Here is a 27,895-nt window from a genome sequence, read left to right as displayed (position 1 = left end):
TACGAGTGACTGTCTCTATATGTGTGTGTGATGTAAAGTGCTCTGACATCCTACAATGGTATGAGAGATGCTATAAATTAAAAATAAAATACATGTGACAGAGGGGCTATGGAGAGATACAGGCAATGTTGGAGGGTGATAGTGGGGGAATCATTGAAGAACCCCAAAAAAGATGGTCGTATCCTGGTGCATAGTAAGGTCCGCCACTTCAGAAACGCAGGGTTGCACCATATTTACAAGAATATGGTGTTGCCCTGTGTTTCCCCTGCGTTGGCGCTACACTTAACAGTGTAGCGCTAATGCAGGCACCCTGACACCATAGTGCAAGGGTGTCTGCATGCAGGGGAAGATTGTTTATGTACAGGAAGGGCCCCCTTTCTGCACATAAACAATCTTGAAATGCTGTTTTGTCACTTCTATGTGTGCTGCTTAATGCAGCACACATGGAAGTTACAAAGTGTAATTTTTTCAAAAGATTATTTAAGTGCAGGAACGGTCACCTTCATGAGCGTCAACAATCAAAGGCGTTTTGCATAAACGAGGAGAAATAAAGCATTTCTCCTTGTTTCGCCAAGTTAAGACCAGGTTTTCCCTGGTCTTAATTTTGGCTCTGCCTCCCATTTAAGCTGCCCTTGTAAATAGGGGGCAGCGTCACAATCAATGGGTGTTGCGGTGGAACGCCCACCGCAACACCCACTGCCCACCCCTTTCACTCGAAGCATTGGGTTAAAGGGGGTCTTATTTACAAGGCACTGTTAAGCCAATAATAGGCCAGATGTACGACCTTTTTGCGGCCGCAAACGGGAGATCCTCCCGTTTGTGGCTGCAAAAAAGGGTAATAGCATGTACAAATGCTATTCTGCGAGTCAGTGACTCTCAAAATAGCATTTGCGACTCTCGCTATTAGGAAGGGGCGTTCTTTCCTAATAGCGACTCGATATGCTATGTACTGATGTTTTGTGGCCGCATTTGCGGCCGCAAAACAATCGCAGTCTACCACCTACTTCAAGTAGGTGGTAAACCACTCGCAAAGGGGAAGGGGTCTCCAGGGGACCCCTTTCACTTTTTGAGTATGTGGGAAAATATTTTTTAAGAGCTGCCCTAAATAAAATGAAACTGAAAAGTTTCATTTTTCTTTTTTTAAATGCATCCCGTTTTTCTTTAAGGAAAACGGGTTACATTTGAAAACAAAACTGCTTAATTAAAAAAGCAGTCACAGACGTGGTGGTCTGCTGACCCAAGCAGGCCACCATCCCTGTGAATGCTAGCCAGTCTGTAGGAAGGTGGATATCTGACTATGGTTACCCCCAAATTTTTGCCTAGTGTCTAGCTGGTTTTTCGACTTAGTTGGCCTGAGATCCTGCTATTCAGGATCTCAGCCTGGCTGTTCTCTCTTTAAAATGGACTCCATGTACCCTAGGTACATACCCAATTGGTTGGATCACCCTGTCAGCCCCTGTACCAGTGTACACTAGGTACCCAGGGCATTGGTGTACCCAAGGCCTGCCAGGGGCTGAAGCATGTATTATACCACCCCAGGCTTGGCCTAACAATTTGACACAACTGACTGATCACTCAGCTGGGGTAAGTTGGTGTAATCACCTCTTACTTAGGTGTAGTATACCTATACCTAACCTTAAATGGGACACATGTTAACCTATAAGTCACTCCTATGGCAGGCCTTAACAATCCTGAAGGCAGAGTGCTTGGTTCCATGTGAGATGGTGCTCTGGCATGAGCTGAGCCTGTCTGCAGTGGTCGGAACAACTTCCTTCTACTGTTTCCAGATATCGTCATACCATATACTCTTAAGTGCATTATGAACCTCGCGGTTAAATGCTATCTTTGGTTTGGCTTTATCAAAACATGTCGAGTAAGGTGTCATATGAATTGGAATACTAACCCCTCGCCAATTCTGGCGACGGGGTTAGCATTCCACCCCTCTAGAGGGACACGACATGTACAGTACCTGAAACCCGGGTAAAATCAGACATAGCCTCAGCTCCACAAAAGGGATGCTGCCACCACAGACACAAGTCTGCCCTCCTGCTGCTGGGAGTCCTTCCAGCTTGGGAGGTGTGGACAAAGGGTTTCCTGCCAGGGGAGGTGCATGCACCACCCCAGACAGGATTTTGTGTATTGGTCAGGTAGGGCTTGAAAGAAACCAGACATGCCTGTGGCTCACAAGGAGCCTCGGTGCATATGCCAGTTCAAACCGGTCCTGGGGCACACCAGTCCCGGGCCTGGGGCGAGCTGGACAAAGGATTGGGGGTGTAACCACCCCCCTTCCTGGTCCCACCCATAGGGAGGGACCTAGCAGGTAGTCCGGCCCCTAGAATCCGCTTAAAGGTAGGAGCTGTGTCCTAAGACTTCAGACATCCTGGAATCAACTTGAAACTAAGAAGAAGACGGGAACTTCGACATTCTGCTGCACAGAAGACTGAAGGAAATCTCCCCTGTGGTCAGGGAGTGATCACCTTGCTAACGCAAGCACCATCCAGCGAATCAACGTCTGCTTTGCCGCCGCCTCCCGCCGGAGCCCGAGCCCAGAGACTGACAAGACCTGGACCTCCAGACCTCTCACCGCCCGATCCACAGTCCCTGAAAAGAGGAGACCCGTGGAGGCACCGAGACACGTGGAGCCAGCCATCTTGAAACGACCACGACAAGCTGACAAGTGCAACAACCGAGGCTCCCTCCAAGTTGTGCTTTGGGATCTGAGAAGCCCAACCCTCGAGCAGCATCTGCACCAAAGGTGAGCCCTCCAGCATCTCCACGATCTGCGTGGGGCCCTTCTGCATTTTGCCACTCGACGCGCCTAACCGGTTGCTGGCTGCTGGCTAGTAGCCATCTTGGTGACGAACTTTACGAAATACACCGCTGGTCTGGTTGCTCCAGACTGGCCCTTGCTCCCCTCCAAAGGAGCAGTCCCTCTGACCTTGCTGGTCAGAACCATCAGCTTATTTCATCTCCTACTACAATTGCTTTTGCCAAGGCTTGTTTGCTTCGATCAAGTCGCCGACACCGCCGACAGCGAGAGCCTGCGTGGGACAGCTCGTGAACCGACTCCTGGACGTCGTCGACCTCCAGGGACCACGTGGCTGCAGAGACAAGCTACACCTTTCTTCCTGTTTGCACCCGACATTGCCTGGTACCCACCTGGTGCCACGCTGGTCACTGGCTAGTGACTGTGAACACTGTCCCCTCTGCTTACAGGTCTTCAACATCTCCGATCCACTCTTGGATCCACCGCATCTCTCCCGGACTGCCTGCAGCATCTTTGTCCACAGGCTCCACGGAACAGATAGAAGAAACCCGACGCACTTCGAGGCCTATGCACCCGCTTCCTGTGGGTGAGGTAAAGCTGGCACTCCTGTGCCCAAGTGTAGTATTACATCTCTAGTGCCTGTGTTCCAAATCTTGAGTTCCTAGTCCATCCGGAAGATCCTTTCTGCAGTAACTTTGTACTTTTTACGCACCCATTGAAACCTATGGGAGCACGCGTGTGACTATTTGCTCTGCACACGCCACCCGTGGACCTCCTGGTCACTAACTGAAGTTAGCTCCTTGTAGGCCCAGCGATTCTAGAGGCCCTAGGCCTTTTCCCTTTTCTGTTCGTGGTACTTATACCACTATTTTAGTATATGGTTCGAGCGGCCACCAGGGCCTATCCATATAAAGTGCAACTTCTGTGTATTCTACTGTAATCTTGTTTGACGATTTGTGCTCCTGTGCTCATAAAGAGACTAGGGGTTACTTTGAGAAATAAATACATATATATTTTCAATATATATCTGTGTGGTGTCCTTTCATTGGTATAAAAGGGGGTTACATTTGGTAAAACAGCTGGCTTAACACGCTTCACGAGTTTAGCCTCAAAGACTGCTTAGCCTACGCTACCACTAGGGCAGCTAGTCCGAAAAGGTTGACTTACAACCACACCATAAGGGTTGCTTGGCATGGTACAAGGTGATCACTTTAACTAGTGAGCATCATATACCAGGCCAACTTCTCACACAGTCCTAAAGGGGTCGCAAATTGTGCCTCCTTCATTAATATTAATAAGGCATGCAATTTGTGACCCCATTAGGAATCACAAACAGTGTCTGAGACACTGTTGTGCATTCCAATTAGCGAGTCGCAAATGCGAAGCAATTTGTGACTCGCTAATTGACGGGTCGCACATCTGGCCCTAAGTGGCTTAACGCTGCCTTGTAAATAAGGCGAAGCCCCTATCGCCACAGGAATGTTGCAACAAGTGTTGTTCCCATGGTGATAGGGGCTTGTAAATATGCCCCTAAAATCCTTAGTAATTCAATTATTTGTTTTCTGTGCACACATGTGTTTATTTTTTCCGAATTACTGTTATAATGTTTGAAATTTAAATCCTACAAATTGCTTGGGGGTCCCCGGCTTCCAGTGGTGACTCAATGGGGGTCCTCTGGAGTCAAAAGTTTAGGAACCACTGCCCTAAAAGATCCCTTATTGCACTATTCAACATCCTTTCCATTTTTGGTAGATATTCCGGATTTGGCATTAATTGGCAAAATTCTCTCATTTATGTCCTAAACGGGAAGGCCCCCCCAATACCCCGAAACTGTCCCATACAAATAGTCTCGGACGGCTTCAAATATCTGGGCATTTTTATCTCACTGGACAGATCCCTCCGTTTCGCCCGAAATCTGACTCCCCCGATACAACGTCTAAAGCAAGACATCGCTAACTGGAAATCGCTCCCCCTCTCTTTGCTGGGCAAAGCGGCCCTCTTTAAAATGATGTCCCTGCCCCGCTTCCTCTATGTCCTACAAAACTCGGCAGACCCTGTACCGAATTCCTACTTCCAGCAAATAGAGGGCCTTCAACGAGACCTACTTTGGAATGGGAGACCCCGTATCGCTCTTAAAAAACTCACCCTCGGTTGGTTCGATGGGGGGATTGGGCTACCGGACATAAAGAAATAGTACTGAGCCTCACACCTAACAGCAATAAACCACAGTATATATGGGAGGCCTGATGATCCTGGGTTTGGTATGGACAAACTGCTTCTTCCCAACGGTTCCTTCGCCAGGGCCCTTTACTCCAAGCCAAACAGATACCCCCTCACTGGCCCCACGAATCATTCCGTCCACATCTGGCATACGGCGACTGCGTTGTTGGGTTGGACCAACAAATTGACTCTGTCCGCGCCTCTGTGGGACTCCCAGGGGCTCGGGGATTTGGGCAACTCGCGGGGTTATGACAAATGGGACCTAATTGGCATCTCACACATTAGAGATTTGTGGGACAAAAACGGCATCAATTCATTTGACTCTCTCCAACTTCAATATTCCATGACTGATTCGGAGCGTTTTCGCTACTTGCAGGTCCGCCATGCACTGCAAGCGGCACTACCCCGTGACACCTCCCCACCCGACTATTCACCGCTAGAAGACAGACTGATTGACGGATATTTCCCCGAGAGAGCCATCTCCCTAACATATAGGAAACTCATTAATAATATGGACGACCCACTGGCGCTGCTGCGAGAGAAATGGGTTAAGGATAGTGTTGAGCTTGACGACGAAAACTGGCAGACTGCAGTCTCCTTCCCCAAGACTGTCGCCATCCCGGCACGCCTCCGACTTGTGCAACTAAAAATACTGCACAGAATCTACATCACTGGGCCCCAATTGATGCACATGGGTGCCTCAACGGATGGGTATTGTAGAAGGGGATGCACCCAGATGGGCACATTTATTCATTTAATATGGCACTGTGACCCAATACAGGCCTATTGGCAAGACATCCATCACATTATGAGCCAGGTACTGGAGCTTGACATACGGCCTGAAGCTCCCAGATGCCTCCTTAATATCTGGGAACCCACTGACCTAAACACACACGTCATGCAATGGGTCGCACTGGGATGCTTGATTGCTAAAAGAAACATCGCTCAACACTGGGGGGCACAGGGACGCGGATTGGGAGGCGGACCTCGACTGGTGCATGCTGAGGGAGAAGACAGTTTACGCAGCTAGGGGCTGTCCCCGAAAGTGGTCCAAGATCTGGTCTCCTTGAAATGTATATCGAGGCTACATATGTACCCCACCAGGTGACCCCGAAAGTGACAGTCCCCCCTCACCATAACATGTATCATTCTTCCAATTCTATGTACCTTGATGTCGCTGTATTCCCTGTCATTGATCGGCTGGAACTGTACCTATGTTGAATAATGCTGCACATGTTTAATAAAAAGAATTGTTAAAAAAAAAAAAAGAATCCAAAGTTCACAAGGGAGGAGCTGGACATCCTTGTCAACAAAGTCATCAGAGTCCAACCACAGCTCTTTGGAACGTTGGTCAGACAGACCAGCATAGCCGAAAAATCACGCCTGTGACAGAGGATCTTCGATCGGGTGAATGCTGTTGCAGAAGGACCAGGAATGAATGCCAAGCCAGGTGGTACGATCTGCGCAGGGCAGTCAAGCGCAAAATGAACGAGGACTACGCCCAGAGTAACATCACAGGAGGTGGGCTGCCCCGCAGACCGGTGGGAGTACACGGTGTCGAATGAGTTGCCGAGCCTGGTGAGTACACAAACAACTTACGTAACATGGGGGTAATGGCATCCACACCCCAACTACAACAAATGCACACACCTACCCCCAAGCCCTCACCGGACACAACCACACTCAAAAATAACGCTCATGCCACTAACATGTGTATGCCCCATTCACAAAGCAAGGCCATGCCATGTCCCAGCCTACACAAACCACAAACCCAAGACTAGATGTCCGGGATGCTGGGAGGGTGGGGATCACTAAACATATTGTACAATTCAGAAACAGACACCATTGCCCTCAGCCCATATGGCCCAGGTACATACCCATGCACCATGCGCAATGCACAGGGACTGGCAAAGTACTGACAAGGTAGCTGACACTTGGCCCTGCTGTAGGCAGCACAAGGCCCTCCTGTGACAACTGCAAAATCTAACACAAACACAATCAGCTCAGATATCTAGGACAGGATCTCACACTCACTGTCATGGCAGCATGCTCCATGGGGGGACAGATACATCACCTGGGAGACCCACTGCCAAATCACACTACACCCACCAGCAGGCACCATCAATCAATCAACAATCAATCAGGGTACTTGTAAGGCGCGCTGCTTACCTGTGAGGGTCTCAAGGTGCTGAGGGGGGGTTCCACTACTGCTCGAAGAGCCAGTTCTTGAGGAGTCACCTGAAGGCAAGTAGGTCTTGGGTTAGTCGTAGATGGGTTGGGAGGGTGTTCCAGGTCTTGGCGGCGAGGTAGGAGAAGGATCTCCCGCAGGCGGTCGTACGTTGGATGCGGGGGATAGCTGCGAGGGCGAGGCTGCCGGAGCGGAGCTGGCGGGTGGGGTTGTAGAAGCTGAGTCTGATGTTCAGGTAGGCTTGTCCGGCATTGTGGAGTGCCTTGTGTGAGTGGGTGAGGAGCTTGAAGGTGATCCTCTTGTCGATGTGGAGCCAGTGCAGGTCACTCAGGAGGGGGGTGATGTGGCTGTGGCGGTGGGCGTTGTCGATCAGTCGTGCGGAGGCTTTTTGGATGCGTTGTATCCGCCGTTGGTGTTTGGATGGGAGTCCTGCGTAGAGTGCATTGCCGTTAGCCAGTCAGCTGCTGACGGGGGCCTGTGTCACTGTTCTACTTGTTTCGGTCGGGATCCACCAGTGGATCCGGCGGAGCGTGCGTAGGGTGTCATAGCAGGAGGAGGAGACGGCGTTGACATGCTTGGACATGGAGAGGGAGGATGTGAGGATCAATCCTAGGTTGTGTGCGTGGTGGGTGGGTGTCGGTGCTGTCCCCAGAGCGATCGGCCACCAGGAGTCGTCCCAGGCTGAGGGTGTGTGTCCCAGGATGAGGACCTCCGTCTTGTCCGAGTTCGGTTTCAGATGCCCGCTCCGCATCCAGTCGGCGATGGACCTCAGCCCTTGTGGATGTTTTTTTTGGCGGTATGAGGGTCCTTGCTGAGGGAGAGGATGAGCTGGGTGTCGTTGGCGTAGGAGATGGTTTTGAGGTGGTGGGGCGGGCCACTTGTGTGAGGGGGGCCATGTGGATGTTGAACAGCGTCGGGCTGAGGGATGATCACTCACCCCTTACACAAGCACACACCCCCGAGGCAGCCAATGGAGTTACCCACTCTCACAATGGACATGTGACACAACAAGATCAAGCCACAGCCAAAGAAGCCTCCAAGGCCAAATTCGACATGTCAAACACCGTGGAGAACATTTCAATCAGTCCCCTGCAACATACCCATCCACAAGTGAACATTGATGTGAATGCTAGGCACATACACAACCTTGAGGAACTGTGGCAAATAGAATATGTGTCAAACATGGATGTCGCATTAAACAGAATTAACATTGTCTCTCTCTCATACACAGGGCAACGTCATGGATCTCCCCCCAACAATGGGGCAGAAGAACCACAGTCCCAGGCTCAGGAGGAACCTGATCCCACCGGCAGCGACATCTCACAACACTCCGCGGATGACCCCAACCCACCTGGCCCCTCTGGTGTCCAAGCCCCTGCAGCACCTGCTTCAAGTACATCTATGCCAACCACCACCACCATTCCTTCCACATCCCAGGAGACACCCAGGAACCATACCCACACTGAACAACTGAGCCAGTCTGACCTGGAGGGACAAGGTTCGCCGGGCACCCAGGAGGAGGCAGACAACACCGACACTGCCATCCCTCAGGGGTCCCGTAGACCCGATGTGCCCACAACGGCAGGCCAGGCCCGTGTGGGCAGGGGTGTTGGGAGTGGAGGCAGGCGGAGGCGAGAACCTGACCAGCCAGCTGAAGGGACCGGTATGTCACACGTCCGCAACATCATGGAGGCATACCGGTGTGACACCAGGGCCATCAGTCAGGTAGTGGCGACCCTCAGAGACATTAAGAATCAGCAGGCCGAGCAACACGCCAGTCAACAACAACACCAAGGACGGATGGAGGCAAGACTGGCTGAGCTCCTGGTGGTGCAAAGGGACATAAGCCATTCACTCCGTCGGATCGCCGACAACATGGGCAACCCTCCCTGTGACACCAGGCGCAGACCAGCACCAGCCACAGGGAGGGAGGAGGAGGATTCGTCCGACGGAGCGTCCCAAACATCGTCAAGGCCTGCATCTGAGGTCCCCGGAGGAAGGTGGGTCATCCACGGAAAAGACCGTGAGAGGCAGCGGACCATCCACATCTCCAAGGTCACCTGGCCTGGCACCTGGCCTTCATGCGCAACAGCAGCACATCATTCACTGACATTCTCTGACACATGGACTTGCTGGTCACAGTTTGACCAATGATAACCAACACTGTGGTCTGGACTCTGATGCCTTCAAATGCCAAGGATAGCATCTCCCCCTGTGAACTTTGGATTCTATGCACCCGTTAGAGCACCTTATGTCATCTACCAAAACACGCACCCCACCCAGAATAAAACTATTTTTTTGTCATGAGATGTTGCCGTCATTTTGCATTAGTCCACAACATACGTGTGTGTTAATGTCAAACAATGCCTCAGTGTTGAACCAACTCCAGCCATCAATACCCTGGGATCTGAGTCCGGTACAGGACACACATGGGTCACAATGTATCATCCAATACAGCCTGGGAGCCCAATACTCACCCGTGATGGCCTCAAGCTGCTGAGGGGAGGCTTGAAGTACTGTGCGAACACACCAATCAGGAAGAGGATGATGAAGGCCTACAGGTCATGGCTCATGTGGAGGTTCCCGGGGAGTGAGTCCCAGGTATGTTTGGCCAGGTGGGAGAACCATCTCCTTCATGCTGGAGTGTTGTGGATGTGAAGAATGGTGGCCAGGCCAAGTTCGGATGCATTGAGTTGGGCCAACGGGGTCGTGGATGACAGACGTACAAGGTTGGTATTGGGCTCTGGGATTGTTGACTGCCTCCTGAGTGTGTGTGAGGAGTGTGAAGGTCATCCTGTAGCATACAGTGATCCCTTGCAGCTATCTCAGGTGGACGGTGATGTTGATGGGGTGCGGGATGTTGAAGCTGAGTTGTGCAGATGCACCCTGGATGTGGACAATTTTCCCGTGAGTTAGGATGTACTTGCTCCGTAGAGGGCGGGGCAGTAGTTGACACGGCTGGTGTAGTGGACCTGGGGGATGGTCTGTCTTTCCTTGGAGTGGATCTATCAAAGGATCATGTGCATCATGCAGAGGGTGCTGCAGCATGAGGTACAGATGCTGGTGATTTCCATGGCAAATGTGAGTGACAAATCCATGATGCACAACATCTTGTGTTTGGCCACTGGGTGCTTGTGTAGGGCCCCTGTGGGTGGGACACAAGGAGTTGAGCCAGCTGTAAGGGGTCAATCCTCTGATGCTTACCTCAGTCCTGTACAAGTTCAGCCTCAGGTGGCTGATGTTCAGCCATTCATCCACGGACCTCATGCCTTCTTGAATGTTGGAACTGGCAATGGCTGGGTCTTTGGTGAGGGCGAGGAGCACCTGGGTGTCAATGGCATACGACATGATGATGAGGTTGTGTGCGCATGTGATGGTGGAGAGGGGGGTCCTGGACACATTGAAGATTGACACGCTGAGAGATGAGCCCTGGGCCATGTGCCAGATGACGCCACTATACCACATGCTGAAGGCCTGAGTCCCACTCACATGGCCTTGCTGGTGTACGGAACCGGTGTGGAGCAGGAGGGACATGATCTGGTTGGTGTGACAGGGCCTGGAAGGAGAGGCAGTGCTGTGTAGGCAGTTGGAGTTGCACACTCAGCATGCAAAGGTGTCATGTGTGCGCTTAGGGTATGGCTGAGAGCAGGCGGTTGAGTTTCGGATAGACATTGCTTGGAGGGTGGCTACAACCTCAGACTGTAGTGTGATGTGGGTCATGCAAGGACATGAGGGTCGTGCAATGTGCACGTTGCATGTGCTGACGGTCCTGCCTTTGGCACCGCATTTACCCAACAGTGGCACAGACAAGGTGATGACAGCCATATGAATGGCTGGAGGTAGGCAGGCAGGAGCATCTTTGAGGCATGTGTGTTGCTGAATCCCGCCACTTTGTGGGCCCTTGCTGCAGGGGCCACAGCAGCAGGTGGCATGTCCTTGAAACTATGCCAAAAGTAGCACACAAAGACAAGGATGTCAGAAAGGACAAATGCAACAGGCGTAAGTAAAGGAAGGAGTGTCCGGTTACCCATGGAACACCCAGAGAAAATGGATGCACAATCACCAAAGATGACACAGGATCAGGAAACAGAAGGCCGAGCCGCGCACACCCTCAGCAGGCGTTGACGGCCCGTCGTGGGGACCAACATGCCCAAATACATACACAACCATGGACTTCATGCACAATAGAGATTCTGACCCATGAAGACCTGCATGCATGTAGCCAAACTACACATAGACTCATATGCACAATCTTTGAGAACTATGCCAGAGATGCCGCATGCAAAGTGGCAAGAGACCTGCATTGACAGAGATGAGGCACCTTGGAGGGTGAGGAACCCCTTTATTACTCAGGCTCACACTAAGGGAAAAGCATCAATATGAACAGACACACAGGTCATTTGGCTGAACATGTGGGACCTACACTGGACACCCCCTTCACAACACAGATGTAGTAAATCCTAATGGCCTGGCACACAAGTTAAGGGGATGAGCCAGACACCCCCTCTGCACACGGAGAGGCTGCAATTCCCCATTGAGCCTGTTATGGGGATGTCCCACACCATGTCCACCCGTAGCATCCCGTATGTTTCTGAGGGAAGTTATACACACATTGATGCCTCCATCAGAATCCACTAATCATTAGAGATGACTGTCACGAAGGTAGATTATCAATTCATGGGAGTCATGCTACATGTCATGTGCCCCATGGTGAGTCGACATGTATGCGTGGTAACCCAATATGCACAGGAGCAGTCCCCACACATTCCAAAAACCTAGCAACCCCAAAATGCCTTGCTGCAATCCTCACCCAAAATGACTTTTCCACATGTCCGTGCATGGAACACTGATTCAGCACACGTTGCAATACTCATGAGGAATATCAGGAGGCCAATGATGACACGACCAGACAACATGCGCAAGAACCTGTGGATGACAGACACACAAGCAGTCAGCTAAAAGATTGTTATCCGCATACATGGTCATTTACTCTACAGGAATAATGTTGTCACCATGCGATTATAACAATTAGGGTCACAGCTAAAATGATTGGAATGACATCATCACTCGAGTGACACATCAGAACACACATCTAAGTCACTTAGCATACAGTCAGCTGGACACACACATTGCAACACATGCCACACAAGGCTCCAAGCGTGCACACTCAGACCCAGTGACTTACCATTATGAGAAGAAGTTGCGTATGAGCTGACTCCGGATATCCTCCTCCTCCTCCTCACTTGCCTCGTGACCAAGACCTTCATCCTCCACGGGTGGATGTTCCTGCTCATGCTGCTCCAGGATGAGTGGCACTGCCTTCTCCACTGCCATGTTGTGCAGCATGCAGCACACGAGGAAGATTTTGCAGACCTTCACCGGTGCATATGGGAGGGACCCGCCTGTCTTGTGAAGGCACCGGAATCGGCTCTTCAGGAGGCCAAACGTCCTCTCAATCACTCGCCTGGTCTGCACGTGTGCATCGTTGTAACGGTGATCTGCAGCTGATCTGGGGTTGCGGAGAGGCGTCATCAGCCATGGCATGTTGGGATAGCCAGAGTCACCTACATGGAAACATCATGTAAAAAAGTGAGTCAGGAGATGCAGTAAGATACAAAGATACCGCAAAACACAGGACAAACAGAGTATACCCACCAACAAGACATGCTCGTTTGTTGTGCAGCTGCAGCATCATTTCTGGCACCCTGCTACGCCTCATGATGTAGGCATCGTGTGCTGACCCTGGAAAATGTGCACAGACATGGGAAATCAGCATGTTAGCAAGACACACCACAAGGGCATTTATAGAGTGGTAATGTTTACGGTTGCGATAGGCGACCTCCTGTGCCTGTGGTGGTACAAAAGCCACATGTGTCCCATCAATGGACCCAATGACATGGGGCATCCCTCCCAGGGTATAGAAATCACCCTTGACACCTGTCAACTCCTCAGGAGTCGGAAAATGGATGAATTCATCCAGGTGCTCCAACATGGCTGCCAAAACATCATGCAGGACACGGCTGAACATCGTCTGGGACATGCCACCAACATCAGCTATGGTGAATTGAAACGTATCTGTGGCAAAAAAATGTAGGGCTGCCATCACCTTCATCTTGGGGGTCTGCGCAGTAGGATAACTGTGTCGCGGTTGGAGGTGTGGTGCCAGCCTGTTTTTCAGGTCCTCAATCAACTGTTGGGTGAATCTGTAACAGCGTATGCAGTCACGTTCCCTCATGGCACCCAAGTCTGGCATTGGTCTGGGGACAGGCAGTGCCCTGCAGAAATTGGGAATAAATAACGAAGAGGGAGACCATAACAACATCAATGTCAATGAACTGAGCACATGCTCAACTGCTAATACACATCTGCTAAATACAGAGTCTGGTCTGTGCAATGCATCCAGGACACGTATGCCAGCCAGGTGATACTCCTACGAAAAGCCAGCTACACCCGTTGATTGGCAAGTGTACATGATATGCCCTGAAACGAGCTGTGGGCCAGTGTCAGTGAATAGCCAGAGAAATCACAAGAGTGACATACATCCACATTTCAGCATTTTAAGGATGTCATCTCATACAGACAGCTGATGGCAAGCTAGACGCACAGATCACATGGGAGGTCAAATGTACAGATCACACACATTGCGATGAAGGGGTACACGTGAAAACAGAAAACACAGACATTGGGACGACGCAGATATGTCCTCATGTCAAAATATCAAGTTCGATGCATACAGACACACGTTATGTGGAAATTCACATGTGGCATGGTGTGCGTAGATGTGTGCCATGCCCATCTAGACACAGACACATGTTGGATGCAGGAACAGCAGATGCAGTGGACGGGACACCAACAGCAAGCTCATGGGAACACATGACACACACGACATAGTCACATCGGTGCACGCTGGTCGTTAAATGTAAGTTGTCAGAGTCCCTGTCCCTGGCATCAGGGGACAGTTGCGGGTGGTGGTGACTGTGCCATACCAGTGATGCTGTGCGTGACACATTTGTACTTCATGCACACATGTGCAAAGTGTGAAGGGGAAGTGTGCCACATAGTGCCCCATCACACATGACATGTGTACACAGGTCATCACACATCAATTGTGCAAATACATGAGGAGACATGTGCAATATCACTGCCTGACACACCTAGGCCCTGCACATGTAGGACAGCAATGACAAATGACTTGATGTACATCCGTCTGCGAGTCTGAGACCTCCATTCCTTTCGTGTGGGCATCCTATCAACAGTGTAAGCGTGTGAAACGCACCGTACACACGCTCTGAGGGCGTGTGTATGGTCCGTATCACTAGAGTTGTGTGCCCGTAGGAGCACTCGTGGTACGGGCCGTACACACATACGTGTACTACCAGTGCCTACACGTACGTGTACTCACAGTGCCTACACATACGTGTCCGCAATGGTAGTACATATACCCGTACGTGTACTACCAGTGCCTACACGTACGTGTCCGCAATGGTAGTACACGTATGGGTACGTTTACTACCAGTGCCTACACATACATGTACTACCAGTGCCTACACGTAAGTGTAGGCACTGTGATTACACGTACCTGTAGGCACTGGTAGTACACGTACCCCTACGTGTACTACCAGTGCCTACACGTACGTGTAATACCAGTGCCTACATGTACATGTAGGCACTGGCAGTACACGTATGGGTACGTGTACTACCAGTGCCTACACGTACGTGTACTACCAGTGCCTACACGTACGTGTAGGGACTGTGAGTACACGCACGTGTAGGCACTGGTAGTACACGTACCCATACGTGTACTACCAGTGCCTACACGTATGTGTAGGCACTGTGAGTACACGTACGTGTAGGCACTGGTATTACACGTACAGGTACGTGTACTACCATTGCGGACACGTATGTGTAGGCACTGGGAGTACACATACGTGTAGGCACTGGGAGTACACGTACGTGTAGGCACTGTGAGTACACGTACGTGTAGGCACTGGTAGTACACGTACGGGTACGTGTACTACCATTGCGGACACATACGTGTACTACCAGTGCCTACACGTACGTGTAGGCACTGTGAGTACACGCACGTGTAGGCACTGGTAGTACACGTAACCGTACGTGTACTACCAGTGCCTACACGTATGTGTAGGCACTGTGAGTACACGTACGTGTAGGCACTGGTATTACACGTACAGGTACGTGTACTACCATTGCGGACACGTACGTGTAGGCACTGGGAGTACACATACGTGTAGGCACTGGGAGTACACATACGTGTAGGCACTGTGAGTACACGTACGTGTAGGCACTGGTAGTACACGTACGGGTACGTGTACTACCATTGCGGACACGTACGTGTAGGCACTGGTAGTACACGTACGGGTACGTGTACTACCAGTGCCTACACGTACGTGTAGGCACTGTGAGTACACGTACGGGTAGGCACTAGTAGTACATGTACCCGTACGTGTACTGCCAGTGCCTACACATACGTGTAAGCACTGTGAGTACACGTAGGTGTAGGCACCGGTAGTACACGTACCCGTACGTGTACTACCAGTGACTACACGTACATGTAGGCACTGTGAGTACACGTACGTGTAGGCACTGGTAGTACACGTACGGGTACGTGTACTACCATTGCGGACACGTACGTGTAGGCACTGGGAGTACACGTACGTGTAGGCACTGTGAGTACACGTACGTGTAGGCACTGGTAGTACACGTACGGGTACGTGTACTACCATTGCGGACACGTACGTGTAGGCACTGGGAGTACACATATGTGTAGGCACTGGTAGTACACATTCGGGTACGTGTACTACCAGTGCCTACACGTACGTGTACTACCAGTGCCTAAATGTACGTGTAGGCACTGTCAGTACACGTACGTGTAGGCACTGGTAGTACACGTACCCGTACGTGTACTATCAGTGCCTACACGTATGTGTAGGCACTGTCAGTACACGTATGTGTAGGCACTGGTAGAACACGTACGGGTACGTGTACTACCATTGCGGACACGTACGTGTAGGCACTGGGAGTACACGTACCCGTACGTGTACTACCATTGCGGACACGTACGTGTAGGCACTGGGAGTACACGTACATGTAGGCACGTGTACTACCAGTGCCTACACGTACGTGTCAAAGGCACTGTGCAACTGGTGCCGTAGGGGTACGTGTGAAACGCACCATACCTGTGTGTGGATTTGAAAATTACATAGGGGACACATAAGGGACAAGTATTAGGCACTAAATGCATGCTGGTTGTCATGGATACACAGTTTTCTGTTCACATTTTCCATCAGGTGGCCTGGAAAAGTCCGTTGGCCACAAAATACATTGTTTCAAAGTGGTTGTTGACTTGACATGATTCTGAAATTTTGAACGATGCAAATGCTGTCACTGCTGTATGTTAAAAGGGATTGGAGTAAATGTAAGATGCAAATGAATCTGACCAATCACTATGTACTCCTCCAAATGAATGCCCCTCAGCAAGACAGATATAAGTCAGCCAGAACCCATGAGAGGGCACTTGCCTGCACAAGTTTCCTGTCGACAACACTGCTGCTGTCTGTGCTTCCTCTGGCACCATGTCTAGGTCTGTGGAGAGGGCCCAGCCATTCACCCAGGAGGAGAATGAGGCATTGCTGGATGTCATCCTCCCACAGTACCCCAGCCTGTATGGGAAACCAGGGGAGCAGGTGAGTGCTGACTCCACTAGCTTTGACTGTGCACCTTTTTTGTGACTGTCACTTCTGTCATTGTGTCCATGTGTGACAGACATGCAATGTTGTTTAGAGTGGGTCCCAGGGGGGGAATGGCTTATGTCTCCCATGCAGAGCATGATGTACGTCATGTGTGCACTCCTCACTTGCATTGTGCTTACTGTGACATTCACTGCATAGTGCATGACACATTCAGCCTGGCGAATCCTTTGTGGCATTTTTTGTCTATAGTCCTGAGGTGATTCAGTGGTCCCCCCGGTGTGACAGGTGACTGTACCCACAGATGTGTGTGAGTTGAGTGGAGCTGTGGTGAGAGTTTCCAAGTGATGTGTACGCCCCCTGGACATTGATGTGTGTGAATGTTCCTTGTCATGTGGGTGAGTGTCTATGTGAAGTGTTGCACCACAGCTGCATGGAGGAGGCAACAGCTCTACCCATCTGATGTGAGAAGTAAGCCGTGCTGTGTGTCTGACTTGCTGAGCTAGCCCCACACCTGTGACACCCCACAGGCAAGTGGCACATGTGCAGTGAGGTTTGTATCCGCGGTTGCCAATGGCATGTGATTGATCTGTGCCTGTGTGTGTCTGTGTACTCTGCTGAGGTTGCGTCAGTGGCCTGGGGCATGTAACTGCTTGGAGGTGCTGTCCATCAGCCTGGTGATGCACAGTGTGTGCCATGTTCATGGAGTGTGTCGCACCCCTCATGCCACCAGTGTACTTTATATGCATGTAGTGCATTGGGGCTTCCACAGAGGCCAATGTCCATAGGACTAAGATGCTATTCCTTGGCAGCATCCTATGCCCTGTTCAACATATCAAAGATGTTCAAATGTGTGTCTCTCTGACATGGAGCTGGTGTAGTAATGTTGTCTCACTTTGTTATCCTCACAGGTAACTGCCTACGCGAAGGGGGAGATCTGGAAGCAGGCCGTCAGGGCCGTGAGATCGGTGGGTCGGCGCCTAGCCCAAGTAAGAAAACGGTGGCAGGACATCCGGTGCTGGACCCGGAGGATCGCACAGGTCCTGCTGAAGGACTCACCTCCACGCCCCCATGGCGGGCGTCGACGCCTGACCCACCAGATGAAGCGTGTCCTGGCGGTGGTCTTCCCTGACATGGATATGGATAGGCAGTTACATGCCATGCAGCAGCAGGAAGGGGGTAGGTACATGTGTGTTTGTTGTGTCACCAGCTTTTGGAAGTGCTCAGTCGCCTGGATACACTGCCAGGGTTTATATATGCAGTGCATATCCTTTTCCCCCAAGTCAACCGGTGCTGTTCTTCCTCTCTTCCCCTACTTGACATGTGTTCCCTGGTCAATGTGTAAACACTATTGCACATGGTCATCTAGGCTGCCAATTAATCCAAGTGCACATTGCTTTCTGCATCATGTTTGGGGGTGGTCTGTGACATGTGTTGGTACCTTGCCTGTGCCCTGTCCTGTTCAGTCATTTGGGGGTCCATATTTGTTGGCACTGATGCTGAGTCTCAACATAGGAGTGTGAGGTTTCAAATTAACAGACTTGCAGCATGCATGACCGATGTTGTTGCCTCAGACATGATGTGCATGAGTGGGAGATATGCATAGTGCCGGGACGGTTGCTCATGTTACAGTCAGATCATTCCAGGACCATGGAGCAGTGTGCCCACTACAGTCCCCTGAGATACCCTTGCCTCGGAATCATGTGTGTCATCCAACACTGTGCCCATTCTCTGTGTGTTCAGCATAGGTTGGCCTCTGTGGCATTGTTCCCTGGCCTCATTTGTATTTATGTAAAGTGTGCTACATGTGTCCACTGGACAGGGTGACCCCATTTGGCTTGTGCATCCTCACACTGGGCAGTGCCTGTGTGTCTATGTACAACTATCTGTTGATGGTTGTTTGTCACAAATATGTGTTGGCAGCCTCACGAGGTGATGTGGAGTACATTTGGGATTTCTTGATGCACATTTTAGTAAACCCAGATTAAGAGGTGTAACTTCTTGATCTTTCTCAATCACATTGTGTCAGGTATGGGGGGTTTGTGCGGGCAAGGCCTACATGTCCAAACCTTATGGCTCCTTGCCAGGTCTGACCTGTGTGTGATAATTGTCTGGACAGACACTCAACATGCAGTGACCCAGTCATGTTGTGCAGGGTTTAATTTTAGTGCTTTGCTGCATGTGTCAAAAGTTTAAATACATGATTCTTGCTCATCCATTTTTGGCACCAGTGTATGGTCCAGATGCTACGTAGTTTGTTCTTTGTGTGGTTACATCTGTGTGGACATTCATGCTTGCCATGAGTGTGTCTCCTCAGTGCAGGTGCTCCTTATTCCGACACAATTGCAGGCCCATTATCTTATGCATTGTCCTGTGTTTGGACATGTGTGCCACTCTACATGACAGACAGTGGGTCAGATGTGTTGCCAACTGTGTCATCATGGTACGGATGGCCATGTGACAGGTGGCATGATTCAAGTTGTTAGTCAAGAAGTCTTGTACCCTGGCACTCACTACACTTGTCAACATGTCTTCATGTTTTCAATGCTTGACTTTGATGTTTTGTTGTGTAGGACAATAATGTGCCTGCATGTCAGATGTTTCCCACGGAAGTGCACAAGAAACCACCTTTACACTTTCAGGGGACACGCTGGCACATATTAAAGAAAGGCACAGTTCGAATAACACTTTATTTAAGGTAATACATATCCATGTTCCCACAGTGTGGTGGCATTTGGGTAAGTCCTTGGTTGTTGCTGATACCAACTTACGAGTGTCAAGTCATCCAGACCGCCGTGGGGCCATGTATATGTACTTACTGAAACCCCATTTCTTTCTAACAGTGGCTTGTTTGAATAAGGCTGGCAGCTCATACAATGACTGTGTAAATGTAGTTTTGTGTGCACCTCCTTGTGTGACTTCTTTTATACAGGCACATGTGTGTTCTGTTCACAAAGTGGCACATTCACACATTCTAAACATGTAGATTGTGTAAAGCGTTGTGATACCCAAGGGATCACAATGTATTTCGTTTGGGTTTCCAAAGTACTCACAGGTCTCTGATTGTGGGGACACCTTCAGCATTGCGGTCAGTTATTTAGCCTTGGGTGCACCAATACTGTTTCGTTCACAGTAAACAAGAGGTGACATGCCTTCATAGTATTGCTGTGCTCAGCTGTTCCTAGACACTAGCTTCTCAGTATAATTCGATATCAAGTCATTTGCTGTTGTGTCCTAATTTTCCTTGTTTCCAAGTGGCATGGTGGGTCAACCAACTGGGGAGTGCAGGGCTTACATATGTGCGGAGTAATGTAGATGTTACTCATGATGCTTTGCCTGATATGCACTGCGACCTATTTTGTTTGGACTCATGTGTCAGATGTATACAGGTGACTGATTATTTTCTGTATCTTCACCTTGCCCACAGCATCATCGGAGGACACCGAGGGAGACAACTGCACGGACCTTGAGGAGGGATCCAGCACTGGTGCCACCACTGCTGGCGAGTCTGCGAGAGCAAGTGGCACGGAGGGCGAGGGGAGTCAGGCAGAGGACCTGTCTGGTGGTGACACCGACTATGACGCTGATGGGTCTGAGGCTGAACTCCTCGAGGGGGCGGAGGCTGCTACAACACCTGGCAGCAGCACAACATCTGTCACCGCCTCCTTCATTCCCATTGCCGCCCTCCCAGTTGCTCCGGTCCCTTCTGTCCGTGCAGGGCACCACCATGTCTCCTTCGTGCCAGGCACCGCACCCCCTGCCCCTGTACCCCCTGCTGCCCTCACTGCAGAGTCTGTGGACATTCAGCGGCAGTTGCAGGTTGGCCAGACATCGATGCTGAATGTCCTCCATGGCCACACCAGACTGCTGACACAGATGGTGTCGTTCATGGAGGGCATGTCAGCAGCGATGTCTGACCAACGGATGTTGCTGAGGTCCATGGACTCTTCACTGACGGCAGCAGTGAGTCTCCTGCAGCGCTTCATCCCCCCCACCCCTGCACCATCCACACTTCCCACTCCCATGCCTGTCCCATGCACACACAGACATTCCCAAGCATGCACCCCACCAGACACAGGCAGCACACAAACACGTAAGGGCAAGCACACACCTCCTGGCACGCACACTCAGGGGGATAAAGGCACACCCACTGGGTCTGGGGCACACAGGCATACACGCAGCCACAGTCTGAGTCTGCATGCCTCACTACCCAGTCCCTCCAAAGACACTCCCCTTGGCTCCCCTGCCACACAGTCAGACAAGGAGAGCTACTTGGCTGTGCTGGGCCTCAGCCCCACTGGCTCACCAGCCAGCAAACGGGCAAGGTGCTCCCCGGTTAGGGGAGTTGATCCCCCCCCTGTCCACCCCCTCCCCCAGTAGCGCTGCACCCCATCCCTCCGACCCCACCCCCTCCAATGTGCCTGTGGTTTCTTCCGGTGCAGGGGATACTCTGGACGACCTGGCAGAAGTGTGCAGCGCCGAGCACACCTCCACCTTTGGTGCTGCCCCACCCCCTGTGGTGGAGGCGTCCAGCCCTGCACCCACCACACCTACCCTTCCACCTCCTGTCCCTGCGGTGCCTGGTCCTTCCCCACATGATGCCCCCCCCCCCCAGTCGACAAACCTGAGGGTTCTAATGTGTAGGCAAGCTAGGGGAGACACGTGCCCATGTGTCCCCCCAAGGACTTCTATTCTGGACTGGCCATTGGCCTTTGTATATAGTGTTGTTGATACAATTTTTATCTTATGCTGATTAAAGCATTATCTTTTGACTTTGCACACTATTGCATTTCAGGTATTGATGTTGGTGCTGATGCTCCATGAGTTGGGGTTGTGGTAATGTGTTATGTTTCGGGCAAAGGTTCGAGTCTGATGGTCAGGAGGTGGCCCATGGGATCTGCGTGCCATCACAAGGTCTCTGCAAAGGATCTTTGGTTGTGTGTGTTATTTGTTTTTTGAGACATTGTACCAAGGTGTGTCCTTTCCTCCGTGGCACCTGACATCTTCCCTGCAGAGAGTTGCACAATTGTTGTGCTGACGTGTGTATACATTCCCTTTGTTGGTGACGGATCCCTTCAACTATGGCCATGCCTGCTCAGCAATGTCTCCGGCTGCATCGTCTGTGCCATCCTTGCTAGTCGCTGTACTTGTGAATTGAGTATGTTGCCATGCCTTCAGGGAGTAATTCTCCCTTTTCCGCACTATGCATGTGTGTAATCCCAGCCTAGCACACATATGGTACTTGTTCTGCAGGGTATTTGGGCACCTGACTGACAATTGTGGGCATTGTATCTGTGGGAACTCCACCCTATTCCTTCCATGAGAGACAACATCTTGGTGGCTGTGCCAGCACCTGTACATTCCTATCAGTCCTGGGATGTGCGTGACAGTGTGTGTTCCCTTTGGCTCTCTTAGTTTAGTAGGCATTGACATGACTATACAGTCTTGTGGCATGATCTCTGTGTGTGTATTGTGCTGCATCCGCCAGGGGTGGGTATGCATGTGTCATTTGTCCTCACACCCACATGTGGTGTGTCATGCAGTGGGGGAAAGACATCCATCCTCATGGGAGTGGGACACTGCTGTCAGTGATGTGTTGTTATGGCACCTTCGACATAGTCGAAAATTAGGGATGTGTACATTCACCCATGGAGTTGTGGTCATATGATAATGATGTACACACTCCATGTCTCTGTCCACTGCTGGTATTCCTCTGCACCCACCCCTCACATGTCTCTGTCCACTGCTGGTATTCCTCTGCATCCACCCCCATGTCCCTGTCCACTGCTGTGAGTGATAGGCACCCACCCCTCACATGTCTCTGTCCACTGCTGGGAGTGATAGGCACCCACCCCTCACATGTCTCTGTCCACTGCTGGGAGTGATAGGCACCTACCCCTCACATGTCTCTGTCCACTGCTGGGAGTGATAGGCACCCACCCCTCACATGTCTCTGTCCACTGATGGGTGTACTCTGCATCCACCCCCATGTCTCTGTCCACTGCTGGAAGTCCTCTGCACCCACCCCTCACATGTCTCTGCCCACTGATGGGAGTACTCTGCATCCACCCCCATGTCTCTGTCCACTGCTGGGAGTCCTCTGCACCCACCCCCCTGTCGCTGTCCACTGCTGGGAGTCCCCTGCACCCACCCCTCACATGTCTCTGTCCACTGCTGGTATTCCTCCATACCCACACCTCACATGTCTCTGTCCACTGCTGGGAGTCCTCTGCACCCACACCTCACATGTCTCTGTCCACTACTGGGAGTCCTCTGCACCCACCCCCATGTCTCTGTCCACTGCTGGGAGTCCTCTGCACCCACCCCTCACATGTCTCTGTCCACTGCTGGGAGTCCTCTGCACCCACCCCCATGTCTCTGTCCACTGCTGGGAGTCCTATGCACCCACCCCTCACATGTCTCTGTCCACTGCTGGGAGTACTCTGCACCCACACCTCACATGTCTCTGTCCACTGCTGGGAGTCCTCTGCACCCACCCCCATGTCTCTGTCCACTGCTGGGAGTCCTCTGCACCCACCCTTCACATGTCTCTGTCCACTGCTGGTATTCCTCTGCACCCACCCCTCACATGTCTCTGTCCACTGCTGGGAGTCCTCTGCACCCACACCTCACATGTCTCTGTACACTGCTGGGAGTCCTCTGCACCCACCCCCATGTCTCTGTCCACTGCTGGGAGTCCTCTGCACCCACCCCTCACATGTCTCTGTCCACTGCTGGTATTCCTCTGCACCCACACCTCACATGTCTCTGTCCACTGCTGGGAGTCCTCTGCACCCACCCCCATGTCTCTGTCCACTGCTGGGAGTCCTCTCCACCCGCCAAAACGGAAGTGGACGTCTACACGTACCCGTCACCACTACAATGGTGGGACGGACCGTACCCACGCTCTGAGGGCGTGGGTACGGTCCGTACCACCATTGTAGTGGTGATGTAGGGGTACGCGTGGTACGGACCGTACCCACGCTCTGAGGCCGTGGGTACAGTCCGTACCACCATTGTAGTGGTGATGTAGGGGTACGCGTGGTACGGACCGTACCCACGCTATGAGGGCGTGGGTACGGTCCGTACCACGCGTACCCCTACATCACCACTGCAATGGTGGTACAGACCGTACCCACGCTCTGAGGGCGTGGGTACAGTCCGTACCACGCGTACCCCTACATCACCACTGCAATGGTGGTACGGACCGTACCCACGCTCTGAGGGCGTGCGTACGGTCCGTACCACGCGTAACCCTACATCACCACTACAATGGTGGTACGGACCGTACCCACACCCTCAGAGCATTGGTACGGTCCGTCCCACCATTGTAGTGGTGACGGGTACGCATAGACGTCCACTTCCGTTGTGGCGGTACGCCTGAAGGTAATGTATGTACAGAATATAGTTTTTTTTAAATTGGGTAGGGGTTATGTTTCCTGCCCCTTGCCCCCCCCCCCCCTTTGCCCCTGGGTGTTGTTCTGACCTTCTGCGGCGTGCGCGGCAGTTTCGGTGCACCAGGTCGTAGGCTAGGAGGGCCAGGATGACACGTAGAATGGGGTCCATGGCTGTCTGTCGCGTACCGGTGCTCCTTCTTCGCGTCGTCCTCAATTTCCCGGGAGTTTTTGGCTGCCGTAAAATATTAGCCGTGCGGAGTGACGTAGGCACGAATCGTACTTGCTGGTCCGTAAAACGCTGTCTGACTCCATCCGGACGTCACGTACGCGATGTCCCGGATCGGAATTGTGGGTATTTTTTCGCCGCACGTAGTTTTTTATGATTCGTACGGAAATGGTATTTCTGTACGAATCGTACTTGCTGCTTTGTAAGGAGGATTTCCCGGGTACGAGTCGTATGGAGAATACGCTCCGTACGACCATTCGTACCCGGGTTTTACAGGATCGGAATCGGCACCTAAATAGGAATCAAATACTTTCTTCCATCTTTTCCATGGAAGAAGAGGCTCACCTTTTTCACACAGAAAGGCAGGGGGCTGGCTCATAGACGTAGTAGACATGTTTGTAATCCTGAATATGCGATTTTGAAGTGTTAAATTTAATTAGTTGACAGCAAACGCGCTGAAAATAATGTAGAAATAATTGCCGCCGATGGTTTGTGTTAGTTACTATGGAAACCAGTAAACAGAGGCAAAAACAAAATGGAGGTACGTCACGTCGTCATGAACGTGATCACGTGATGACGCGCAGTTGATTCCAGGAAGACAGGAGCTCGAGCGGTGCGCGCAGCGCGAGTGAAGAGTTCCAAGAAAACGCGTCTTGCCGCAAGCACGGAGTCATCGTGAAAACAAAGTACTTTCTCTAAAAATCTTACCGAAGGATTGCCTGAACGAGGCAATGGGATCAATGCAGTCCACAAGTATGATGCGATTCAAAAAGACGCCGTTGGCAGTAAGACCCAGTCCAAGTCTAAGTTCAGGTCCGATTTAAAAAAAATCCAATTCTTGGGTTCACGGGGACGTTGGTGGCATGTAGCTTGTCCCCGACAAGTTTCTCATCGGTGCCAGTGTTAAAAAGATACGCACTGGATTGAATTGAAGAAATCTTTATTTCTGAAGAGCGCCACCAACAGACACTGCCAGCTCCCAAGTCTCCAGCTTCTTAACTGCCTTCACACACAGGCATCACCATGGAGACTAGAGAACAAGGGGCGAGCTAGAATTTACAAATAAACAATTGTAAGCACTATCAGAAGATATAACAGAAACCTAAATCTTTAGTAAGTGGTGCTAGCACCAACTTACACAGGCTGCAATGGCAGGCCTGTAGTTCCATTTTGAATGGTCTCTCATGGGTAGCATAATACATGCTTCAGCCCATGAGGGAACTCTGGGGTATCTATGCCCTGGGTACCGTAGGACCATATAATAGAGACTGATACGTATACCCCAATATCCAATCTGAGATGTACCTAAGTACTGAACAACACAATTTAAGGGAGAAAGCAGGTAGACTGGGGTCCTAATTAGCAGGAGCCTAGTCAGACTAGTCAATAACAGCTTAGCGCCAGGCAAAAAGTGGGGGTAACCATAAAAGCAGATCCTACTTTCCTACACTCCTCCTGGACGGATGGGGCGGTCCTTGTGCAAGATCTTGTATCAGACGGGAATGGCGGTGGCGATGTCGGGTCCAGAGTTGGAGTTGGTCCAGGTTTCCTTGAGTAAGGCGACGTCGGGCAAGTAGGTTTTGAGGAGGTCCCAGATTTCTATGGCGTGCTTGTGTAGGTAACGCACTTTGAGTAGGATGTAGTTGAGTGGTTTGTGAGTTGTGATGTCCAGTAGGTTAGGGAGATGCTGCTGGGTTATGGAGGTGGGTGAAGGTGCGGCGGCAGTGTAGACTGGAGAGAGGGTCGTCAGTGTTATTTGGTGTCGAGAGCTGGCAGTTGTTATTGTGTCTGAGGTTGAGATCGTGGAGGGTGCTGGAGTTGTAGCTGTGGCGGGTCTGAGGACCAGGTGGAAGAGGACCTTGAACACCCTGCAAACAGAGAGCTCAGGGGGCAGCAGTTATTGGTTAAGCTGCGCGGGGAGAGCAGTCACACTGACCAGGTCTCTTTTTTTCTCTGCTTGCCTACTTGGGAGAACTAGTAGATTCTGCTTCTTGTTTATTATTTTTTTAACACTTGCAACATGCTAAATTCTCAATGGTGGATCCACTTCAGAATCTGAAGAGTAGGGGAGACATAGGAAAGAATAAACACACATGGTCCTGCACTGCTCTGTGCTCCTGTCCATTTTATAAAGGGTGCTTCTAGGGCCGAGGGTACGCCACAAAAGCAGGATTCAAACAAACAATGGCAAAGACAGTAGGTCTCGTCTTTGGGGCCTATTGGCTTTGCCAATGGATTTAGGCATGTCGCACAGCTTCTGTGGTGCCCTGTCCCATGAGTAAAGAGTGTCAACAAAAAACCTTTTGAAGTGGAGTCAAAATGAGCCCTTGGAAGCCGGTTTTACAAGCCCAGGGCCGCTACGGGTGCCTCTGCCATTTTACACAGCTCCCTCAGGTTAATTGACGCAGGCACAGGAGACTTCAAAGAGAGAGGAGCGAGGTGGGAAGAAAGATCTGCGCTGGAGAAGAGAAGGAAAGGAGAGAGAATGGATGCACAGAGAGAGTCGAGGAAGGGAGCGCGGCTGGGTAGTGTTTTAGCACATACTTTTTGGCTCCCCTGCCTGGCTCTGCTGCCTTGCCTGTCCTTTCACTCCTAAGTGAGCTTTACAATTTTATAAAAGGCTCCGAAACCCTCAGGGGTGAGCTCCTAGTTCGAGTAGGCATTCCAAGTGTCCGACCGAAGGGAACGCAAGATGGTAAAATCAAGTGTGGCTCAGGTGCAGGCGGCCTCAGACCAGCCCCCTCTCACGGCATGGGGAGACACGGAAATCTACAGCCTGCCTGGCACCGGCCTCCACCCTATCCCTACCCAGACTCCAATCCTAACCTGCAGCAACCCCCTGCCCCATTTACCGCCAACTCAGAGCCTTCAGTAAATGGGAGTGGGAAGGGAGCATTATTATTGCAGACTAAGGGCAGATTTACAAGCCGCTTGAGACACTTTTGCGCCACCTTTGCATCACTTTTTGTGACGCATCGGTGGCGTAAAGAATGTGCCATGTTGCGGCCCATTTACAAGGTGACGCATGTAGTGAGAAGCATCACCTTGTAAAGCCCTGTGTCACATTATACCTCTGTCAAGTATAACGTATGCAGGGAGGGTGTTCCCACGCAGGAAAGCCTCCAAGGAGTGACGCAGTGAAATCTACAAGATTTCATTGCACCACTTATAGGGGATCACTGACAGAATATCGAGGTCAGAATATCGACCTACAACAATATCGCAGCAAGAATATTGAAATCAAGAATATCGACATCCTATCTACATTATGGTAAGTACAAAAATATCGAGAAAAAAATATATTGTTGTCAAAAATATCGTTTTTTTAGTTAAAAAAATAATGTAAAATAAAGTAAATAATACATATAATTAAAACAAGCAGTTAAACAT

This window comes from Triturus cristatus, chromosome 1_1 (assembly GCF_964204655.1).
Source record: "Triturus cristatus chromosome 1_1, aTriCri1.1, whole genome shotgun sequence".
NCBI lineage: Eukaryota > Metazoa > Chordata > Amphibia > Caudata > Salamandridae > Triturus > Triturus cristatus.
This window is presented reverse-complemented; position numbering follows the sequence as displayed.